We start from the raw sequence: 21,912 nt of genomic DNA, 5'->3' as shown, positions 1-21,912 counted from the left end.
TTTGCCCCGGGTGCGCACCTCGCGTGCACCTTCGTCGGGGTGGGCACCTTGGCTGGGTTTGCCCCGGCTGCGCTCCGAAGCGGGGTTATTGGAGCGCCGCCTCTTTTTTTGTCGGAGCGTTTGGTGGGGTTTCTCGCATTGGCTCTTCCGAGGCCCGGTTGCCACCCTGGCGCGCACGAAGTCGGAAGTAGGGTTAATTGCCCGGGTGCGCACCTTTGCCAGGGTGGGCACCTTACCTGGGCTGCGCACCAGGGCGGGCTCAAGATGGCACGCGCGTTCCGTTTTTTTCACTATCTTTCAAAACGGAAATTTTAAAATCTCCTTTTTTTTTTGCCTTTTCTGGAAATTAGTGAAGGCAGCGCATCAAAGGTGCGCACCTCGCTGCCCACCTTGGTGTGCTCTGAGGTGCGCACCCGGGAGCGCTACGAAGTGTGCTCCAAGGTGCGGCGTGCACGTTGTCGGAGCCCGGTTTGCCCCGGGTGCGCACCTCGCCTGCACCTTGGCCGGGGTGGGCACCTTGGCTGGGTTTGCCCAGGGTGCGCTCCGAAGCGGGGTTACTGGAGCGCCCCCTCTTTTTTTGTCAGAGCGTTTGGTGGGGTTTCTCGCATTGGCTCTTCCCAGGCCCGGTTGTTGGGTGCGCTCCCACCCTGGCGCGCGCGAAGTTGGAAGTTGGGTTAATTGCCCGGGCGCGCACCTTCGCCAGGGTGGGCACCTTGGTGCGCACACCTTGGCTGGGCTGCGCACCAGGGCGGGCTCAAGATGGCACCAGCATTCCCTTTTTCTCACTATCTTTCAAAACGGAAATTTTAAAATCTCGTTTTTTTTTTGCCTTTTATGGAAATTAGTGAAGGCATCGCATCAAAGGTGCGCACCTCGCTGCCCACCTTGGTGTGCTCCGAGGTGCCCACCACGGTGCGCAACGCCGGTGCGAACCCGGGAGCGCCCCGATGTGTGCTCCAAGGTGCGGCGTGCACGAAGTCGGACCCCGGTTTGCCCCGGGTGCGCACCTCGCGTGCACCTTGGTGCGCACACCTTGGCTGGGTTGCGCGGCCTGGTGGGCACCATGGTGCGCACCAAGGAGCGCTCCGAAGTGTGCTCCAAGGTGCGGCGTGCACGAAGTCGGAGCCCGGTTTGCCCCGGGTACGCACCTCGCGTGCACCTTCGCCGGGGTGGGCACCTCGGCTGGGTTGCGCGCCCTGGTGCGCACCAAGGAGCGCTCCGAAGTGTGCTCCAAGGTGCGGCGTGCACGAAGTCGGAGCCCGGTTTGCCCCGGGTGCGCACCTTCGCCGCGGTGCGCACCATGGCGTGCACGAAGTCGGAGCCCGGTTTGCCCCGGGTGCGCACCTCGCGTGCACCTTCGGCGGGGTTGCGCGCCCTGGTGGGCACCATGGTGCGCACCAAGGAGCGCTCCGAAGTGTGCTCCAAGGTGCGGCGTGCACGAAGTCGGAGCCCGGTTTGCCCCGGGTGCGCACCTCGCGTGCACCTTCGGCGGGGTTGCGCGCCCTGGTGGGCACCATGGTGCGCACCAAGGAGCGCTCCGAAGTGTGCTCCAAGGTGCGGCGTGCACGAAGTCGGAGCCCGGTTTGCCCCGGGTGCGCACCTCGCGTGCACCTTCGCCGCGGTGGGCACCATGGCGTGCACGAAGTCGGAGCCCGGTTTGCCCCGGGTGCGCACCTCGCGTGCACCTTCGCCGGGGTGGGCACCTCGGCTGGGTTGCGCGCCCTGGTGCGCACCAAGGAGCGCTCCGAAGTGTGCTCCAAGGTGCGGCGTGCACGAAGTCGGAGCCCGGTTTGCCCCGGGTGCGCACCTCGCGTGCACCTTCGCCAGGGTGGGCACCTCGGTGCGCACACCTTCTCAATGTTTTCTTGCCTTTTCTGGAAATTGGTGAAGGCAGCGCATCAAAGGTGCGCACCTCGGTGTGCTCCGAGGTGCGAACCCGAGAGCGCTCCGAGGTGCCCACGAAGTCGAAAGTCGGGTTAATTGCATTGTTTTCCCCGGGTGCGCTCCGAGGTGCGCAACATCGGCGCGCACCAAGGAGGGCTCCGAAGTGTGCTCCAAGGTGCGCACGATGGCGTGCACCTCTGGTGCGCACGATTCGGAGCTCGGTTTGACCGGGGTGCGCACACCTTGGCTGGGTTGCGCACCTTTTGTGCGCTCCAAGGTGCGCACGAAGTCGGAGCTCGGTTTGCCCCGGGTGCGCACCTTCGCCAGGGTGCGCACCTTGATGCGCACGCCTTGGCTGGGCTGCGCACCTTGGTGGGCGCCATGGTGCGCACCTTTCGTGCGCTCCAAGGTGCGCACGAAGTCGGAGCTCGGTTTGCCCCGGGTGCGCACCTTGGTGGGCGCCATGGTGCACTCCGAGGTGCCCAAGATTGGTGCGCACCAAGGAGCGCTCCGAAGTGCGCTCCAAGGTGCGCGCGAAGTCGAAAGTTGGGTTAATTGTCCGGTTTGCCTCGGGTGCGCACCTTGCGTGCACCTTCGCCAGGGTGGGCGCCTTGGTGCGCACACCTTGGCTGGGCTGCGCACACCTTGGCACCCGCGTTTCCTTCATTTTAAATTTTTTTTTTTTACAATCTCTCAAGTGGGAAATTCTATAATCTCAACTTTTTTTGCCTTTTCAGGAAACTTTTGAATGGAGCGCATCATTGGTGCGCTCCGAAGTGTGCTCCAAAGCTCTCTCCAGCTGCGTGCACCTGCCCCGGCCGCGCACCCGGCCCCGCCCAGCTTCGCTCACCTGTCCCGGGCGTCTGGTGCGGAACCTTAGAGTAAGAAACATCACCGTGCACCTTGGCCAACGTGCGCGACTCGACCGAGCGCGCACTGGCCGAGGTGCACACCGATTTCACCTGGGTGCGCGCGCAGCACCTCGGGCGCACCGGGGTGCGCGCACAACGCCCGGGTTGCACCGTGGCCTGTGTGCTCGGGGCGCCTCGGGTGCGCGCTCGGTGTCGCCCCCGCGCGCGCGGTAGTGCGGGCAGCGCACCCCGGCCCGGCCCGGCCCCGACGAGAACGCAAACGGGCAAAAGGTTTATTCAAATAGCATTGCGACGCCCGGCGAAAAACTAAAAAAGGGTGCAACACCGGGACTTCCCGGGAGGTCACCCATCCCAGTACTACTCCGGCCCAAGCGCGCTTAACTGCGGAGTTCTGATGGGATCCGGTGCACTAACGCTGGTATGATCGCACCCGTTATGAGCTTGTCGCAGTGTGTACTTAGCAAACCGCGACCCACGTGCGAATCCACCCCGGCCACCCACCCCCGTCGAGGTGCACACCCTCCCTCGCGAAGTGCGCCCCGTTCGCCAAGTGTGAGCCCTGCCCGGGTGCGCGCACCTTGCTAGGGCGTCGGGTGTGCACCCGGCCCGGCCTACGTGCGTGCACCTGGAGGGGGCGTCGTGTGCGTGCAGTGTCCCGTCTGCAACGCGGTGCCCACACACCACCTCGGGCGCAACGACCTGCGCTCACATGTGGGCCGAGTGCACCTTGGTGCATGTTCGGGGCGCCTCGGGTGCACGCTCGATCTTGCCCCGGTGCACCAAGGCGCTCGGTTTGCCCCGGGTGCGCACTTGGTGCAAGGTGGGCACCCAAAATAGGGATCAAGCACCAAAACACAAGTTTCGGGATGCAAAATGGGACCCAAGGACCACAAATGCGTTCCAAGACCCATGATGGGTCCACGAGAACAAAAATGTGTTCCGAGACTTAATAAACAAATATTGGGTTTTAGGAGAAGAAACATGCTCTGATGCCCAAAACGAGAATCGACCCCGAAAAGGCCACAGGCCAAAAGTGGGATGCGAGACAAAAAAAAATGGGACCCGAGGACCAAAATTGGGTTCCCAGGTCGAAGACAGGGCAACCGGACAAGAAACGACCTCTAAGGCTCGAAATGAGTCCCGACGACTAAAACTTGACAAGAAGCACCCATCAGGCACCCAACTCGACACCCATGGGATGCCGACCCACCCGGGCTTCCACCTAGCACACCTTGGCACCCACCCACCCTCGCACCCAACCTCGCACCCAACTTAGCACCTTTGAACCCACATTGGCACTCACCCTGACCCTGGCACCTTGGAACCCACATTGGCACTCACCTTGACCCTGGCACCCACCTTTGCACTCACCTTGGGACCCACCCTGGCTCCCACCTCGGCACCCACCCAGACACCCACCTTGGTTCCTTGGCACCCACCTTGGATCCTTGGCACCCACCCCGACACCCACCTTGGCACGCAACTTGGCTACTTGCCACCCACCTTGGCTCCTTGACGCCCACCCCGACAACCACCCCGTGACCTACCCTGGCTAGGGTTGGTGCACACCCACCCTGGTGCCCACCTTGGCACCCACCCTATGACCCACCTTGGCACGCACCTTAGTACCCACCCCGTTACCCACCCTAGGACCCACCCCGTGACCCACCTTGGCCAGGGTGGGTGCCTTGGTGCGCACAACTTGCCTGGGCTGCACACCAGGGCGGGCTCAAGATGGCACCCGCGTTCCGTTTTTTTCACTATCTTTCAAAACGGAAATTTTAAAATCTCATTTTTTTCTTTTTTTTGCCTTTTCTGGAAATTAGTGAAGGCAGCGCATCAAAGGTGCGCAATGCTGGTGCGAACCCGGGAGCGCTCCGATGTGTGCTCCAAGGTGCGGCGTGCACGAAGTCCGAGCCCGGTTTGCCCCGGGTGCGCACCTCGCGTGCACCTTCGCCGGGGTGAGCACCTTGGCTGGGTTGCGCGCCCTGGTGCGTACCAAGGAGCGCTCTGAAGTGTGCTCCAAGGTGCGGCGTGCACGAAGTCGGAGCCCGGTTTGCCCCGGGTGTGCACCTCGGGTGCGCACCTCGCGTGCACCTTCGCTGCGGTGGGCACCTTGGCTGGGTTGCGCGCCTTGGTGGGCACCATGCAGTGCACGAAGTCGGAGCCCGGTTTGCCCCGGGCGCGCACCTCCGCCAGGGTGGGCACCTTGGTGCGCACAACTTGCCTGGGCTGCGCATCAGGAAGGGCTCAAGATGGCACCCGCGTTCCGTTTTTTTCACTATCTTTCAGAACGGAAATTTTAAAATATCGTTTTTTTTTGCCTTTTCTGGAAATTAGTGAAGGCAGCGCATCAAAGGTGCGCAACGCTGGTGCGAACCTGGGAGCGCTCCGATGTGTGCTCCAAGGTGCGGCGTGCACGAAGTCGGAGCCCGGTTTGCCTCGGGTGCGCCCTGGTGGGCACCATGGTGCGCACCAAGGAGCGCTCCGAAGTGTGCTCCAAGGTGCGGCCTGCACGAAGTCGGAGCCCGGTTTGCCCCGGGTGTGCACCTCGGGTGGGCACCTTGGTGCGCATGCCTTGCCTGGGCTGCGCACCAGGGCGGGCTCAAGATGGCACCCGCGTTCCTTTTTTTTCACTATCTTTCAAAACGGAAATTTTAAAATCTCATTTTTTTTTGCCTTTTTCTGGAAATTAGTGAAGGCAGCGCATCAAAGGTGCGCACCTCGCTGCCCACCACGGTGCGCAACGCCGGTGGGCACCCGGGAGTGCTTCGAAGTGTGCTCCAAGGTGCTGCGTGCACGTTGTCGGAGCCCGGTTTGCCCCGGGTGCGCACCTCGCGTGCACCTTCGTCGGGGTGGGCACCTTGGCTTGGTTTGCCCCGGCTGCGCTCCGAAGCGGGGTTATTGGAGCGCCGCCTCTTTTTTTGTCGGAGCGTTTGGTGGGGTTTCTCGCATTGGCTCTTCCGAGGCCCGGTTGCCACCCTGGCGCGCACGAAGTCGGAAGTAGGGTTAATTGCCCGGGTGCGCACCTTTGCCAGGGTGGCACCTTACCTGGGCTGCGCACCAGGGCGGGCTCAAGATGGCACGCGCGTTCCGTTTTTTTCACTATCTTTCAAAACGGAAATTTTAAAATCTCCTTTTTTTTTTGCCTTTTCTGGAAATTAGTGAAGGCAGCGCATCAAAGGTGCGCACCTCGCTGCCCACCTTGGTGTGCTCTGAGGTGCGCACCCGGGAGCGCTACGAAGTGTGCTCCAAGGTGCGACGTGCACGTTGTCGGAGCCCGGTTTGCCCCGGGTGCGCACCTCGCCTGCACCTTGGCCGGGGTGGGCACCTTGGCTGGGTTTGCCCAGGGTGCGCTCCGAAGCGGGGTTACTGGAGCGCCCCCTCTTTTTTTGTCAGAGAGTTTGGTGGGGTTTCTCGCATTGGCTCTTCCCAGGCCCGGTTGTTGGGTGCGCTCCCACCCTGGCGCGCGCGAAGTTGGAAGTTGGGTTAATTGCCCGGGCGCGCACCTTCGCCAGGGTGGGCACCTTGGTGCGCAAACCTTGGCTGGGCTGCGCACCAGGGCGGGCTCAAGATGGCACCAGCATTCCCTTTTTCTCACTATCTTTCAAAACGGAAATTTTAAAATCTCGTTTTTTTTTTGCCTTTTATGGAAATTAGTGAAGGCATCGCATCAAAGGTGCGCACCTCGCTGCCCACCTTGGTGTGCTCCGAGGTGCCCACCACGGTGCGCAACGCCGGTGCGAACCCGGGAGCGCCCCGATGTGTGCTCCAAGGTGCGGCGTGCACGAAGTCGGACCCCGGTTTGCCCCGGGTGCGCACCTCGCGTGCACCTTGGTGCGCACACCTTGGCTGGGTTGCGCGGCCTGGTGGGCACCATGGTGCGCACCAAGGAGCGCTCCGAAGTGTGCTCCAAGGTGCGGCGTGCACGAAGTCGGAGCCCGGTTTGCCCCAGGTGCGCACCTTCGCCGCGGTGGGCACCATGGCGTGCACGAAGTCGGAGCCCGGTTTGCCCCGGGTGCGCACCTCGCGTGCACCTTCGCCGGGGTGGGCACCTCGGCTGGGTTGCGCGCCCTGGTGCGCACCAAGGAGCGCTCTGAAGTGTGCTCCAAGGTGCGGCGTGCACGAAGTCGGAGCCCGGTTTGCCCCGGGTGTGCACCTCGCGTGCACCTTCGCTGCGGTGGGCACCTTGGCTGGGTTGCGCGCCTTGGTGGGCACCATGCAGTGCACGAAGTCGGAGCCCGGTTTGCCCCGGGCGCGCACCTCCGCCAGGGTGGGCACCTTGGTGCGCACAACTTGCCTGGGCTGCGCACCAGGAAGGGCTCAAGATGGCACCCGCGTTCCGTTTTTTTCACTATCTTTCAGAACGGAAATTTTAAAATATCGTTTTTTTTTGCCTTTTCTGGAAATTAGTGAAGGCAGCGCATCAAAGGTGCGCAACGCTGGTGCGAACCTGGGAGCGCTCCGATGTGTGCTCCAAGGTGCGGCATGCACGAAGTCGGACCCCGGTTTGCCCCGGGTGCGCACCTCGCGTGCACCTTGGTGCGCACACCTTGGCTGGGTTGCGCGCCCTGGTGGGCACCATGGTGCGCACCAAGGAGCGCTCCGAAGTGTGCTCCAAGGTGCGGCGTGCACGAAGTCGGAGCCCGGTTTGCCCCGGGTGCGCACCTCGCGTGCACCTTCGCCGCGGTGGGCACCATGGCGTGCACGAAGTCGGAGCCCGGTTTGCCCCGGGTGCGCACCTCGCGTGCACCTTCGCCGGGGTGGGCACCTTAGTGTGCAGACCTTGGCTGGGTTGCGCGCCCTGGTGGGCACCATGGTGCGCACCAAGGAGCGCTCCGAAGTGTGCTCCAAGGTGCGGCCTGCACGAAGTCGGAGCCCGGTTTGCCCCGGGTGTGCACCTCGGGTGGGCACCTTGGTGCGCATGCCTTGCCTGGGCTGCGCACCAGGGCGGGCTCAAGATGGCACCCGCGTTCCTTTTTTTTCACTATCTTTCAAAACGGAAATTTTAAAATCTCATTTTTTTTTGCCTTTTTCTGGAAATTAGTGAAGGCAGCGCATCAAAGGTGCGCACCTCGCTGCCCACCACGGTGCGCAACGCCGGTGGGCACCCGGGAGTGCTTCGAAGTGTGCTCCAAGGTGCTGCGTGCACGTTGTCGGAGCCCGGTTTGCCCCGGGTGCGCACCTCGCGTGCACCTTCGTCGGGGTGGGCACCTTGGCTGGGTTTGCCCCGGCTGCGCTCCGAAGCGGGGTTATTGGAGCGCCGCCTCTTTTTTTGTCGGAGCGTTTGGTGGGGTTTCTCGCATTGGCTCTTCCGAGGCCCGGTTGCCACCCTGGCGCGCACGAAGTCGGAAGTAGGGTTAATTGCCCGGGTGCGCACCTTTGCCAGGGTGGGCACCTTACCTGGGCTGTGCACCAGGGCGGGCTCAAGATGGCACGCGCGTTCCGTTTTTTTCACTATCTTTCAAAACGGAAATTTTAAAATCTCCTTTTTTTTTTGCCTTTTCTGGAAATTAGTGAAGGCAGCGCATCAAAGGTGCGCACCTCGCTGCCCACCTTGGTGTGCTCTGAGGTGCGCACCCGGGAGCGCTACGAAGTGTGCTCCAAGGTGCGGCGTGCACGTTGTCGGAGCCCGGTTTGCCCCGGGTGCGCACCTCGCCTGCACCTTGGCCGGGGTGGGCACCTTGGCTGGGTTTGCCCAGGGTGCGCTCCGAAGCGGGGTTACTGGAGCGCCCCCTCTTTTTTTGTCAGAGCGTTTGGTGGGGTTTCTCGCATTGGCTCTTCCCAGGCCCGGTTGTTGGGTGCGCTCCCACCCTGGCGCGCGCGAAGTTGGAAGTTGGGTTAATTGCCCGGGCGCGCACCTTCGCCAGGGTGGGCACCTTGGTGCGCACACCTTGGCTGGGCTGCGCACCAGGGCGGGCTCAAGATGGCACCAGCATTCCCTTTTTCTCACTATCTTTCAAAACGGAAATTTTAAAATCTCGTTTTTTTTTTGCCTTTTATGGAAATTAGTGAAGGCATCGCATCAAAGGTGCGCACCTCGCTGCCCACCTTGGTGTGCTCCGAGGTGCCCACCACGGTGCGCAACGCCGGTGCGAACCCGGGAGCGCCCCGATGTGTGCTCCAAGGTGCGGCGTGCACGAAGTCGGACCCCGGTTTGCCCCGGGTGCGCACCTCGCGTGCACCTTGGTGCGCACACCTTGGCTGGGTTGCGCGGCCTGGTGGGCACCATGGTGCGCACCAAGGAGCGCTCCGAAGTGTGCTCCAAGGTGCGGCGTGCACGAAGTCGGAGCCCGGTTTGCCCCGGGTACGCACCTCGCGTGCACCTTCGCCGGGGTGGGCACCTCGGCTGGGTTGCGCGCCCTGGTGCGCACCAAGGAGCGCTCCGAAGTGTGCTCCAAGGTGCGGCGTGCACGAAGTCGGAGCCCGGTTTGCCCCGGGTGCGCACCTTCGCCGCGGTGCGCACCATGGCGTGCACGAAGTCGGAGCCCGGTTTGCCCCGGGTGCGCACCTCGCGTGCACCTTCGGCGGGGTTGCGCGCCCTGGTGGGCACCATGGTGCGCACCAAGGAGCGCTCCGAAGTGTGCTCCAAGGTGCGGCGTGCACGAAGTCGGAGCCCGGTTTGCCCCGGGTGCGCACCTCGCGTGCACCTTCGGCGGGGTTGCGCGCCCTGGTGGGCACCATGGTGCGCACCAAGGAGCGCTCCGAAGTGTGCTCCAAGGTGCGGCGTGCACGAAGTCGGAGCCCGGTTTGCCCCGGGTGCGCACCTCGCGTGCACCTTCGCCGCGGTGGGCACCATGGCGTGCACGAAGTCGGAGCCCGGTTTGCCCCGGGTGCGCACCTCGCGTGCACCTTCGCCGGGGTGGGCACCTCGGCTGGGTTGCGCGCCCTGGTGCGCACCAAGGAGCGCTCCGAAGTGTGCTCCAAGGTGCGGCGTGCACGAAGTCGGAGCCCGGTTTGCCCCGGGTGCGCACCTCGCGTGCACCTTCGCCAGGGTGGGCACCTCGGTGCGCACACCTTCTCAATGTTTTCTTGCCTTTTCTGGAAATTGGTGAAGGCAGCGCATCAAAGGTGCGCACCTCGGTGTGCTCCGAGGTGCGAACCCGAGAGCGCTCCGAGGTGCCCACGAAGTCGAAAGTCGGGTTAATTGCATTGTTTTCCCCGGGTGCGCTCCGAGGTGCGCAACATCGGCGCGCACCAAGGAGGGCTCCGAAGTGTGCTCCAAGGTGCGCACGATGGCGTGCACCTCTGGTGCGCACGATTCGGAGCTCGGTTTGACCGGGGTGCGCACACCTTGGCTGGGTTGCGCACCTTTTGTGCGCTCCAAGGTGCGCACGAAGTCGGAGCTCGGTTTGCCCCGGGTGCGCACCTTCGCCAGGGTGCGCACCTTGATGCGCACGCCTTGGCTGGGCTGCGCACCTTGGTGGGCGCCATGGTGCGCACCTTTCGTGCGCTCCAAGGTGCGCACGAAGTCGGAGCTCGGTTTGCCCCGGGTGCGCACCTTGGTGGGCGCCATGGTGCACTCCGAGGTGCCCAAGATTGGTGCGCACCAAGGAGCGCTCCGAAGTGCGCTCCAAGGTGCGCGCGAAGTCGAAAGTTGGGTTAATTGTCCGGTTTGCCTCGGGTGCGCACCTTGCGTGCACCTTCGCCAGGGTGGGCGCCTTGGTGCGCACACCTTGGCTGGGCTGCGCACACCTTGGCACCCGCGTTTCCTTCATTTTAAATTTTTTTTTTTTACAATCTCTCAAGTGGGAAATTCTATAATCTCAACTTTTTTTGCCTTTTCAGGAAACTTTTGAATGGAGCGCATCATTGGTGCGCTCCGAAGTGTGCTCCAAAGCTCTCTCCAGCTGCGTGCACCTGCCCCGGCCGCGCACCCGGCCCCGCCCAGCTTCGCTCACCTGTCCCGGGCGTCTGGTGCGGAACCTTAGAGTAAGAAACATCACCGTGCACCTTGGCCAACGTGCGCGACTCGACCGAGCGCGCACTGGCCGAGGTGCACACCGATTTCACCTGGGTGCGCGCGCAGCACCTCGGGCGCACCGGGGTGCGCGCACAACGCCCGGGTTGCACCGTGGCCTGTGTGCTCGGGGCGCCTCGGGTGCGCGCTCGGTGTCGCCCCCGCGCGCGCGGTAGTGCGGGCAGCGCACCCCGGCCCGGCCCGGCCCCGACGAGAACGCAAACGGGCAAAAGGTTTATTCAAATAGCATTGCGACGCCCGGCGAAAAACTAAAAAAGGGTGCAACACCGGGACTTCCCGGGAGGTCACCCATCCCAGTACTACTCCGGCCCAAGCGCGCTTAACTGCGGAGTTCTGATGGGATCCGGTGCACTAACGCTGGTATGATCGCACCCGTTATGAGCTTGTCGCAGTGTGTACTTAGCAAACCGCGACCCACGTGCGAATCCACCCCGGCCACCCACCCCCGTCGAGGTGCACACCCTCCCTCGCGAAGTGCGCCCCGTTCGCCAAGTGTGAGCCCTGCCCGGGTGCGCGCACCTTGCTAGGGCGTCGGGTGTGCACCCGGCCCGGCCTACGTGCGTGCACCTGGAGGGGGCGTCGTGTGCGTGCAGTGTCCCGTCTGCAACGCGGTGCCCACACACCACCTCGGGCGCAACGACCTGCGCTCACATGTGGGCCGAGTGCACCTTGGTGCATGTTCGGGGCGCCTCGGGTGCACGCTCGATCTTGCCCCGGTGCACCAAGGCGCTCGGTTTGCCCCGGGTGCGCACTTGGTGCAAGGTGGGCACCCAAAATAGGGATCAAGCACCAAAACACAAGTTTCGGGATGCAAAATGGGACCCAAGGACCACAAATGCGTTCCAAGACCCATGATGGGTCCACGAGAACAAAAATGTGTTCCGAGACTTAATAAACAAATATTGGGTTTTAGGAGAAGAAACATGCTCTGATGCCCAAAACGAGAATCGACCCCGAAAAGGCCACAGGCCAAAAGTGGGATGCGAGACAAAAAAAAATGGGACCCGAGGACCAAAATTGGGTTCCCAGGTCGAAGACAGGGCAACCGGACAAGAAACGACCTCTAAGGCTCGAAATGAGTCCCGACGACTAAAACTTGACAAGAAGCACCCATCAGGCACCCAACTCGACACCCATGGGATGCCGACCCACCCGGGCTTCCACCTAGCACACCTTGGCACCCACCCACCCTCGCACCCAACCTCGCACCCAACTTAGCACCTTTGAACCCACATTGGCACTCACCCTGACCCTGGCACCTTGGAACCCACATTGGCACTCACCTTGACCCTGGCACCCACCTTTGCACTCACCTTGGGACCCACCCTGGCTCCCACCTCGGCACCCACCCAGACACCCACCTTGGTTCCTTGGCACCCACCTTGGATCCTTGGCACCCACCCCGACACCCACCTTGGCACGCAACTTGGCTACTTGCCACCCACCTTGGCTCCTTGACGCCCACCCCGACAACCACCCCGTGACCTACCCTGGCTAGGGTTGGTGCACACCCACCCTGGTGCCCACCTTGGCACCCACCCTATGACCCACCTTGGCACGCACCTTAGTACCCACCCCGTTACCCACCCTAGGACCCACCCCGTGACCCACCTTGGCCAGGGTGGGTGCACCCACCCTGGTGCCCACCTTGGCACCCACCCATCCTAGCACCCAGCCTGTGACCGGGCTTGGAACCCAACCTTGCACCCGCACCCGTCTTGGCCAGTGTGGGTGCGCACCCATCCTGGCACCCACGTTGTGACACACCCTTTAACCCACGCACCCTAGCACCCACGTTGGCACCCACCTTGGAACCCAACCTAGCAACTTGGCACCCACCCCGTGACCCACCTTGGCATCCACCATAGCAGTCGCCGACTTGGCACCCACCTCGGCACCCACCTTGACACTTGTGGACCCACCTTGCCACTCACCCTAGCATCGACCCATCCTAGCACCCACCCTGGCACCTTTGCACCCTAGCACTCACCCATCCTAGCACCTAACCTGTGACCCACCTTGACACTCACCCTCGCACCCACCTTGGAACCCAACCTAGCACCCACCCACCCTGACACCAACCCTAGCACCTACCCACCCTTGCACCCACCCTGTGACCCATCTTGGCACCCACCCATCCTACCACTCAACCTATCACCCACCTTCTCACCCACCTTGGCATCCACCTTAGCACCCACCCACACTGGCACCTTGGCACCCACCTCGGGCAAGGTGGGTGCACACCCACCCTGGCACCCAATTTAGAACCCACCGAGCATGTTACCCACCTTGGCACCCACATTGCAGCCCACCCTAGTACCCACCCTATGACCCACATTGGCATCCACACCCTAGCACCCAGGCACCTCGACACCCGCCTTGACACCCACCCTAGCACTGAACCTGTGACCCACCTTGGAACTCACCCTAGAACCCACCCACCCTGTGAACCACCTTGGCATCCACCTTAGCACCCACCCACCTTGGCACCCACTCTAGCACTCACCCATCCTAACACCCAACTTGTTACCCACCTTGGCACCCGCCCTCGCGTCCACCTTGAAACCCACCCTAGCACCCACCCACGCAGGAGCCCACCTTGGCACCCAACCTAACACCCACGCATCCTGGCACCCAACTTGTGACCCACCTTGGAACCCACCCTAGTACCCACCTTTGAACCCACTATATCACCAACCCACCTTGGCACCCACCCTATGACCCTCTTTGGAATCCACCCTAGCACGCACCCACCCTGGCACCCACCATGGAGCGCACCCTAGCACCCACCCACCTCGGCACGCACCTCAACACCCACCTTGGTGTGCGCACTGCGCCAACCTCTCAAAGACCCTATGTGGTGCGCTCCAAAGTGTACACCTTTGGTGCGCTCCAAGGTGCGCACCTTTGGTGCACACCGAGGTGCACACCAAAGTGTGCACCGAGGTGAGCACCAAAGTGCACTCCAGGGTGCACACCAAGGCGTGCACCTTTGGTGCGGTCAATGCAAACGAATTCGGAAGTTGGGGTCGATGTCCTAATCGCTGCTGCAGACTACACGTATGAGAATCGGACAAATAGCTTTATATAGGGGAGGTGTTGCGTTTGATGGGTCGACTCCCCTGGTTGTGTGCACTGCACCAACTTCAAAGACCCTGTCTTGTTTAAGAAGTCAAAAGTTGGGGTGGATGTCCTAATCATTGCTGCAGTCTACGCATGTATGAGAATCAGACAAATAGCTTATATAGGGGAGGTGTTGCATTCGGTGGGTTGACTCCCCTGGTTGTGCGCACTGCGCCAACCTCAAAGACCCCGCATAGCAGAAGAAGTCGGAAGTCGGATTTTGGTGAGCACCAAGGCGTGCACCTTTGGTGCGGTCAACGCAGACGAATTCAGAAGTTGGGGTGGATGTCCTAATCGTTGTTGCAGGCTACACATGTATGAGAATCAGACAAATAGCTTATATAGGGGAGGTGTTGGGTTTGATGGGTCAACTCCCTTGGTTGTGCGCATTACGCCAACCTCAAAGACCTTGTTTTCGTTAAGAAGTCAAAAGTTGGGGTCAATGTCCTAATGGCTCCTGCAGGCTACACATGTATGAGAATCGGACAAATAGCTTATATAGGGGAGGTGTTGGGTTTGATGGGTCGACTCCCCTGGTTGTGCGCATTACGTCAACCTCAAAGACCTTGTTTTCGTTAAGAAGTCAAAATTTGGGGTCGATGTCCTAATTGCTCCTGTAGACTACACATGTATGAGAATCAGACAAATAGCTTATATAGGGGAGGTGTTGGGTTTGATGGGTTGACTCCCCTAGTTGTTCGCATTACACCAACCTCAAAGACCTTGTTTTCGTTTAGAAGCCGAAAGTTGGGGTCGATGTCCTAATTGCTCCTGCAGGCTACGCATGTATGAGAATCAGACAAATAGCTTATATAGGGGAGGTGTTGGGTTTGATGGGTCGACTCCCCTGGTTGTGCGCATTGCGCCAACCTCAAAGACCCTGCATTGCGGATGAAGTCGAAAGTCAGAGTTTGGTGTGCTACAAGGTGTGGTCGAAGGTGCTCACCTAGGTGTGCACCTTTGGAGCACAGGAAAAGTGCCCTCCAAAAGTGCGCACCTTTGGAGTGCACAAAAGTGCCCTCCAAAAGTGCGCACCTTTGGAGCGCAGAAAAGTGCCCTCCAAAAAGTGCCCTCCAAAAGTGCGCACCTTTGGAGCGCAGAAAAGTGCCCTCCAAAAAGTGCCCTCCAAAAGTGCGCACCTTTGGAGCGCAGAAAAGTGCCCTCCAAAAAGTGCCCTCCAAAAGTGCGCACCTTTGGAGCGCAGAAAAGTGCCCTCCAAAAGTGCGCACCTTTGGAGCGCAGAAAAGTGCCCTCCAAAAAGTGCCCTCCAAAAGTGCGCACCTTTGGAGCGCAGAAAAGTGCCCTCCAAAAAGTGCCCTCCAAAAGTGCGCACCTTTGGAGCGCAGAAAAGTGCCCTCCAAAAAGTGCCCTCCAAAAGTGCGCACCTTTGGAGCGCAGAAAAGTGCCCTCCAAAAAGTGCCCTCCAAAAGTGCGCACCTTTGGAGCGCAGAAAAGTGCCCTCCAAAAAGTGCCCTCCAAAAGTGCGCACCTTTGGAGCGCAGAAAAGTGCCCTCCAAAAGTGCGCACCTTTGGAGCGCACAAAAGTGCCCTCCAAAAGTGCGCACTTTTGGTGCGCACCAAGGCGCTGGTTCGGTCGTTGCAGGCGAGTTCGGAAGTTGGGGTCGATGTCCTGAGCGGAGGTGCAAACTACACAGGTGTCGGAATCGGACAAATAGCTTATATAGGGGAGGTGTATGCTTCGATGGGTCGACTCCCCAGGTTGAGCGCACCGCGCCAACCTCAAAGACCCTACGGTATGGATGAAGTCGGAAGTTGGGTCCGATGACCAATTCGATTAGTAGGTATGCTCATGAGGTCGGAATTTGGGTCCGATGACCTGCCATGTGCAGGAAGGCGAATGTTGACACTGTGCGTTGCAAGGTGCACACCAAGGCGCTGGTGCGGTCTTTTTAGTCGAGTTCGGAAGTTGGGGTCGATGTCCTGATCGGAGGTGCAAGCTACACAGGTGTGGGAATCGGACAAATAGCTTATATAGGGGAGGTGTATGCTTCGTTGGGTCGACTCCCCGGGTTGAGCGCACCGCGCCAACCTCAAAGACCCTACGGTATGGATGAAGTCGGAAGTTGGGTCCGATGACCGATTCGATATGTAGGCATACTCGCGAGGTCGGAATTTGGGTCCGATGACCTGCCACGTGCAGGAAGGCGAATGTTGGCACTGTGCGTTGCAAGGTGCGCACCAAGGCGCTGGTTCGGTCGTTGGAGGCGAGTTCGGAAGTTGGGGTCGATGTCTTGATCGGAGGTGCAAACTACACAGGTGTGGGAATCGGACAAATAGCTTATATAGGGGAGGTGTATGCTTCGTTGGGTCGACTCCCCGGGTTGAGCGCACCGCGCCAACCTCAAAGACCCTACGGTATGGATGAAGTCGGAAGTTGGGTCCGATGACCGATTCGATATGTAGGCATACTCGCGAGGTCGGAATTTGGGTCCGATGACCTGCCATGTGCAGGAAGGCGAATGTTGGGACTGTGCGTCGCAAGGTGCGCACCAAGGCGCTGGTGCCGTCGTTGCAGTCGAGTTCGGAAGTTGGGGTCGATGTCCTGGTCAGAGGTGCAAACTACACAGGTGTGGGAATCGGACAAATAGCTTATATAGGGGAGGTGTATGCTTCGATGGGTCGACTCCCTGGGTTGAGCGCACCGCGCCAACCTCAAAGACCCTACAGTATGGATGAAGTCGGAAGTTGGGTCCGATGACCGATTCGATACGTAGGCATATTGGCGAGGTCTGAATTTGTGTCCGATGACCTGCCATGCGCAGGAAGGCGGAATTTGGGTCCGATGACCGAGTTGATGGCGTGCCATGCGCAGAAAGGCGGAATTTGGGTCCGATGACCGAGTTGATGTTGATGGCCCGCCATGCACAGGAAGGCGGAATTTGGGTCCGATGACCGATTTGAAGGCGTGCCATACGCAAAAAGGCGGAGTTTGGGTCCGATGACCGAGTTGATATTGATGGCCCGCCATGCGCAGGAAGGCGGAATTTGGGTCCGATGACCTGACATACGCATGGAGTCCGACTCGGGGGCCGATGTTCGATTCGATGACTTGCATTGTGGGTAAAGTCGGAAGTTGTGGTCTTTGACCCGATTCGATGACCAGACTTCGGCTGCTTGAGAATCGGACAAATAACTTATATAGGGGAGGTAGTGTTCTCGAGCATCCTCCCCCCGTGCCCGTTTATGTCGATTGATGCTGGTGCTCGACTGGTTGGAGCGCTCGGATGCAAAAATCTTGCACCAGGATTTATCGATTGTGATGGACACGGCAAGTCTCCTGATTGCTATGCAGGAGCTCATCGTGAATCTCTATGCGGCCTTGGTATGGACTCGACCTGCGGAATGGTTCGGCAATGGTAGTCGCTCCAACACGTCCTTGCAATGGCCACAGAGGTGATTCGACTAGAGCTCCAGTCTAGCTTTTGGGTTGCTTGGCGGACTGGTATAGCCGCGATCGAGTTCCGGCCATGAACGTTTTAGATAGCTCTTGGGCTTTCTGGGACGGAAGTCGGAAGTTTGGGCTGTTGTCCGATTTGATGACCATTCTTCGGATGTGTGAGAATCGGACAAATAACTTATATAGGGGACTGTGTTGTCTCACGCAGCCCCCTCCGTGCCCCTCTATCTCGACCGATGTTGGTGCTTGAAAGGGTTGGGATCGCTCGGATTTATAAACGTGCACCACCATTTGTCGAGTGTGAGGGACGCGGCAGGTCTCCTAAATGCTATGCGGGCGCTCTCTGAGAATCTCTATCCGGCCTCGACACAGACTAGTCTTGCTGAATGGTTTGGCACTGGTAGTCGATCCAACACGTCGTTGTTGTGGCCGCCTAGGCGATTCGATTCGAGCCCCCGTCTAGCTTTTGGGTTGCTTGGCGGATTTTGCCCTATCCGCAAGTGAGCTCGGTCCCTAAACGTTCGAGAAACCCGATTGCTATGCGCCGACTCTCTTTCTTGCGAGCCTCCATCTAGCTTTTGGGTCTCTACGGAACGGAAGTCGGAATCTGGGACCGTTGTTTGATTCGACGAGGCAGACTACGGTTGTGCGAGAATCGGACAAATAACTTATATAGGGGAGGTGTTGACTGGAGCATTCTCCCCCGTGCCCCTCTAACTCGACCAATGCTGGCGCTCGAACGGTGGTAGCGCTCGGATTTTCATTGAGCGCCAGCATTGGTCGATTTAGAGGGGCATGCGAGATTCCCGAATGCTATGCGAGGGCTCTAACGGAAATGTCTATTGGTTTCGGTATGGATGCAATTGCGAGTGGTTCGGCAAAGGTAGTCGTTCCGATGCGTCCATGTCGTGGCCAAATCGATAATTCGATTTGAGCCCTCGTATAGCATTTGGGTCTCTCGATGTGATTCCGCATTCCAGTCCCTTTGGGCACTGCTTGAGCCGCATCCCAGGGGGTTCCCTTCCCAATAATCTGCCTCGCAACCCGATTGCTATGCGGTGAGGCTCCTCGGCCGCCTCGGAACTATCTGTGTATCAGACGCATCGCGGGATAAGGGGTTGGCAACGGTAGTCGCCCCAAGCGCGTCCGATGCTTGGACCATTCCGAGGCGGCCCTGAAGCCTCTTCCGTCTAGCCGTTGGGTCCTTCTCGCCGCATCCCTCGCCTCGCACCCCGATTGCTATGCGGTGAGGCTCCTCGGCCGCCTCGGAACTATCTGTGTATCGGACGCGTCGCGGGATAAGGGGTTGTCACTGGTAGTCGCCCCAAGCGCGTCCGATGCTTGGACCATTCCGAGGCGGCCCTGAAGCCTCTTCCGTCTAGCCGTTGGGTCCTTCTCGCCGCATCCCTCGCCTCGCACCCCGATTGCTATGCGGTGAGGCTCCTCGGCCGCCTCGGAACTATCTGTGTATCGGACGCGTCGCGGGATAAGGGGTTGTCATTGGTAGTCGCCCCAAGCGCGTCCGATGCTTGGACCATTCCGAGGCGGCCCTGAAGCCTCTTCCGTCTAGCCGTTGGGTCCTTCTCGCCGCATCCCTCGCCTCGCACCCCGATTGCTATGCGGTGAGGCTCCTCGGCCGCCTCGGAACTATCTGTGTATCGGACGCGTCGCGGGATAAGGGGTTGTCACTGGTAGTCGCCCCAAGCGCGTCCGATGCTTGGACCATTCCGAGGCGGCCCTGAAGCCTCTTCCGTCTAGCCGTTGGGTCCTTCTCGCCGCATCCCTCGCCTCGCACCCCGATTGCTATGCGGTGAGGCTCCTCGGCCGCCTCGGAACTATCTGTGTATCGGACGCGTCGCGGGATAAGGGGTTGTCACTGGTAGTCGCCCCAAGCGCGTTCGATGCTTGGACCATTCCGAGGCGGCCCTGAAGCCTCTTCCGTCTAGCCGTTGGGTCCTTCTCGCCGCATCCCTCGCCTCGCACCCCGATTGCTATGCGGTGAGGCTCCTCGGCCGCCTTGGAACTATCTGTGTATCGGACGCGTCGCGGGATAAGGGGTTGTCACTGGTAGTCGCCCCAAGCGCGTCCGATGCTTAGACCATTCCGAGGCGGACCCGAAGCCTCTTCCGTCTAGCCGTTGGGTCCTTCTCGCCGCATCCTTCGCCTCGCACCCCGATTGCTATGCGGTGAGGCTCCTCGGCCGCCTCGGAACTATCTGTGTATCGGACGCGTCGCGGGATAAGGGGTTGTCACTGGTAGTCGCCCCAAGCGCGTCCGATGCTTGGACCATTCCGAGGCGGACCCGAAGCCTCTTCCGTCTAGCCGTTGGGTCCTTCTCGCCGCATCCCTCGCCTCGCACCCCGATTGCTATGCGGTGAGGCTCCTCGGCCACCTTGGAACTATCTGTGTATCGGACGCGTCGCGGGATAAGGGGTTGTCACTGGTAGTCGCCCCAAGCGCGTCCGATGCTTGGACCATTCCGAGGCGGACCCGAAGCCTCTTCCGTCTAGCCGTTGGGTCCTTCTCGCCGCATCCCTCGCCTCGCACCCCGATTGCTATGCGGTGAGGCTCCTCGGCCGCCTTGGAACTATCTGTGTATCGGACGCGTCGCGGGATAAGGGGTTGTCACTGGTAGTCGCCCCAAGCGCGTCCGATGCTTGGACCATTCCGAGGCGGACCCGAAGCCTCTTCCGTCTAGCCGTTGGGTCCTTCTCGCCGCATCCCTCGCCTCGCACCCCGATTGCTATGCGGTGAGGCTCCTCGGCCGCCTTGGAACTATCTGTGTATCGGACGCGTCGCGGGATAAGGGGTTGTCACTGGTAGTCGCCCCAAGCGCGTCCGATGCTTGGACCATTCCGAGGCGGCCCCGAAGCCTCTTCCGTGTAGCCGTTGGGTCCTTCTCGCCGCATCCCTCGCCTCGCACCCCGATTGCTATGCGGTGAGGCTCCTCGGCCGCCTTGGAACTATCTGTGTATCGGACGCGTCGCGGGATAAGGGGTTGTCACTGGTAGTCGCCCCAAGCGCGTCCGATGCTTGGACCATTCCGAGGCGGCCCCGAAGCCTCTTCCGTGTAGCCGTTGGGTCCTTCTCGCCGCATCCCTCGCCTCGCACCCCGATTGCTATGCGGTGAGGCTCCTCGGCCGCCTTGGAACTATCTGTGTATCGGACGCGTCGCGGGATAAGGGGTTGTCACTGGTAGTCGCCCCAAGCGCGTCCGATGCTTGGACCATTCCGAGGCGGACCTGAAGCCTCTTCCCTCTAGCCGTTGGGGCTTTCTCGCCGCATCCCTCGCCTCGCACCCTGATTGCTATGCTGTGAGGCTCCTCGGCCGCCTTGGAACTATCTGTGTATCGGACGCATCGCGGGATAAGGGGTTGGCAGTGGTAGTCGCCCCAAGCGCATCCGATGCTTGGACCATTCCGAGGCGGCCCTGCAGCCTCTTCCGTCTAGCCGTTGGGGCCATCTCGCCGCATCCCCCACCTCGCACCACGATTGCTATGCGGTGAGGCTCCTTGGCCGCCTCGGAACTATCTGTGTATCGGACGCATCGCGGGATAAGGGGTTGTCACTGGTAGTCGCCCCAAGCGCGTCCGATGCTTGGACTATTCCGAGGCGGCCCTGCAGCCTCTTCCGTCTAGCCGTTGGGGCCATCTCGCTGCATCCCCCACCTCCTCGGCCGCCTCGGAACTATCTGTGTATCGAACGCATCGCGGGATAAGGGGTTGGCAGTGGTAGTCGCCCCAAGCGCGTCCGATGCTTGGACTATTCCGAGGCAGCCCTGCAGCCTCTTCCGTCTAGCCTTTGGGGCCATCTCGCCGCATCCCTCGCCTCGCACCCCGATTGCTATGCGGTGAGGCTCCTCGGCCGCCTGGGAACTATCTTCGTATCGGACGCATCGCGGGATAAGGGGTTGTCACTGGTAGTCGCCCCAAGCGCGTCCGATGCTTGGACTATTCCGAGGCGGCCCTGTGGCCTCTTCCGTCTAGCCGTTGGGGCCATCTCGCCGCATCCCCCACCTCGCACCCCGATTGCTATGCGGTGAGGCTCTTCGGCCGCCTTGGAACTATCTTCGTATCGGACGCATTGCGGGATAAGGGGTTGTCACTGGTAGTGGCCCCAAGCGCGTCCGATGCTTGGACTATTCCGAGGCGGCCCTGCAGCCTCTTCCGTCTAGCCGTTGGGGCCATCTCGCCGCATCCCCCACCTCGCACCCCGATTGCTATGCGGTGAGGCTCCTCGGCCGCCTTGGAACTATCTTCGTATCGGACGCATCGCGGGATAAGGGGTTGTCACTGGTAGTCGCCCCAAGCGCGTCCGATGCTTGGACTATTCCGACGCGGCCCTGTGGCCTCTTCCGTCTAGCCGTTGGGGCCATCTCGCCGCATCCCCCACCTCGCACCCCGATTGCTATGCGGTGAGGCTCCTCGGCCGCCTTGGAACCATCTTCGTATCGGACGCATCGCGGGATAGGGGGCTGTCACTGGTAGTCGCCCCAAGCGTGTCCGATGCTTGGACCATTCCTAGGCGGCCCTGAAGCCTCTTCCGTCTAGCCGTTGGGGCCTTCCCGCCCCATCCCTCGCCTCGCACCCCCGATTGCTATGCGGTGAGGCTCCTCGGCCGCCTTGGAACCATCT

At 60.9% G+C, this 21,912-nt stretch overlaps 2 non-coding genes across 2 annotated transcripts; both read right to left on the bottom strand.

Moving 5' to 3' along the window:
• Window positions 1-3,069: 3,069 nt before the first annotated feature.
• On the bottom strand, window positions 3,070-3,188 carry LOC131871166 (5S ribosomal RNA). The gene has a single exon (XR_009369439.1). It is a non-coding gene; the product is annotated as a 5S ribosomal RNA (ribosomal RNA).
• Window positions 3,189-10,992: 7,804 nt separating this feature from the next.
• On the bottom strand, window positions 10,993-11,111 carry LOC131871165 (5S ribosomal RNA). Its single transcript, XR_009369438.1, has one exon. It is a non-coding gene; the product is annotated as a 5S ribosomal RNA (ribosomal RNA).
• Between the last annotated feature and the right edge of the window lie 10,801 nt (window positions 11,112-21,912).

This window comes from Cryptomeria japonica, unplaced genomic scaffold (assembly GCF_030272615.1).
Source record: "Cryptomeria japonica unplaced genomic scaffold, Sugi_1.0 HiC_scaffold_376, whole genome shotgun sequence".
Classification (NCBI taxonomy): domain Eukaryota; kingdom Viridiplantae; phylum Streptophyta; class Pinopsida; order Cupressales; family Cupressaceae; genus Cryptomeria; species Cryptomeria japonica.
This window is presented reverse-complemented; position numbering and strand designations above follow the sequence as displayed.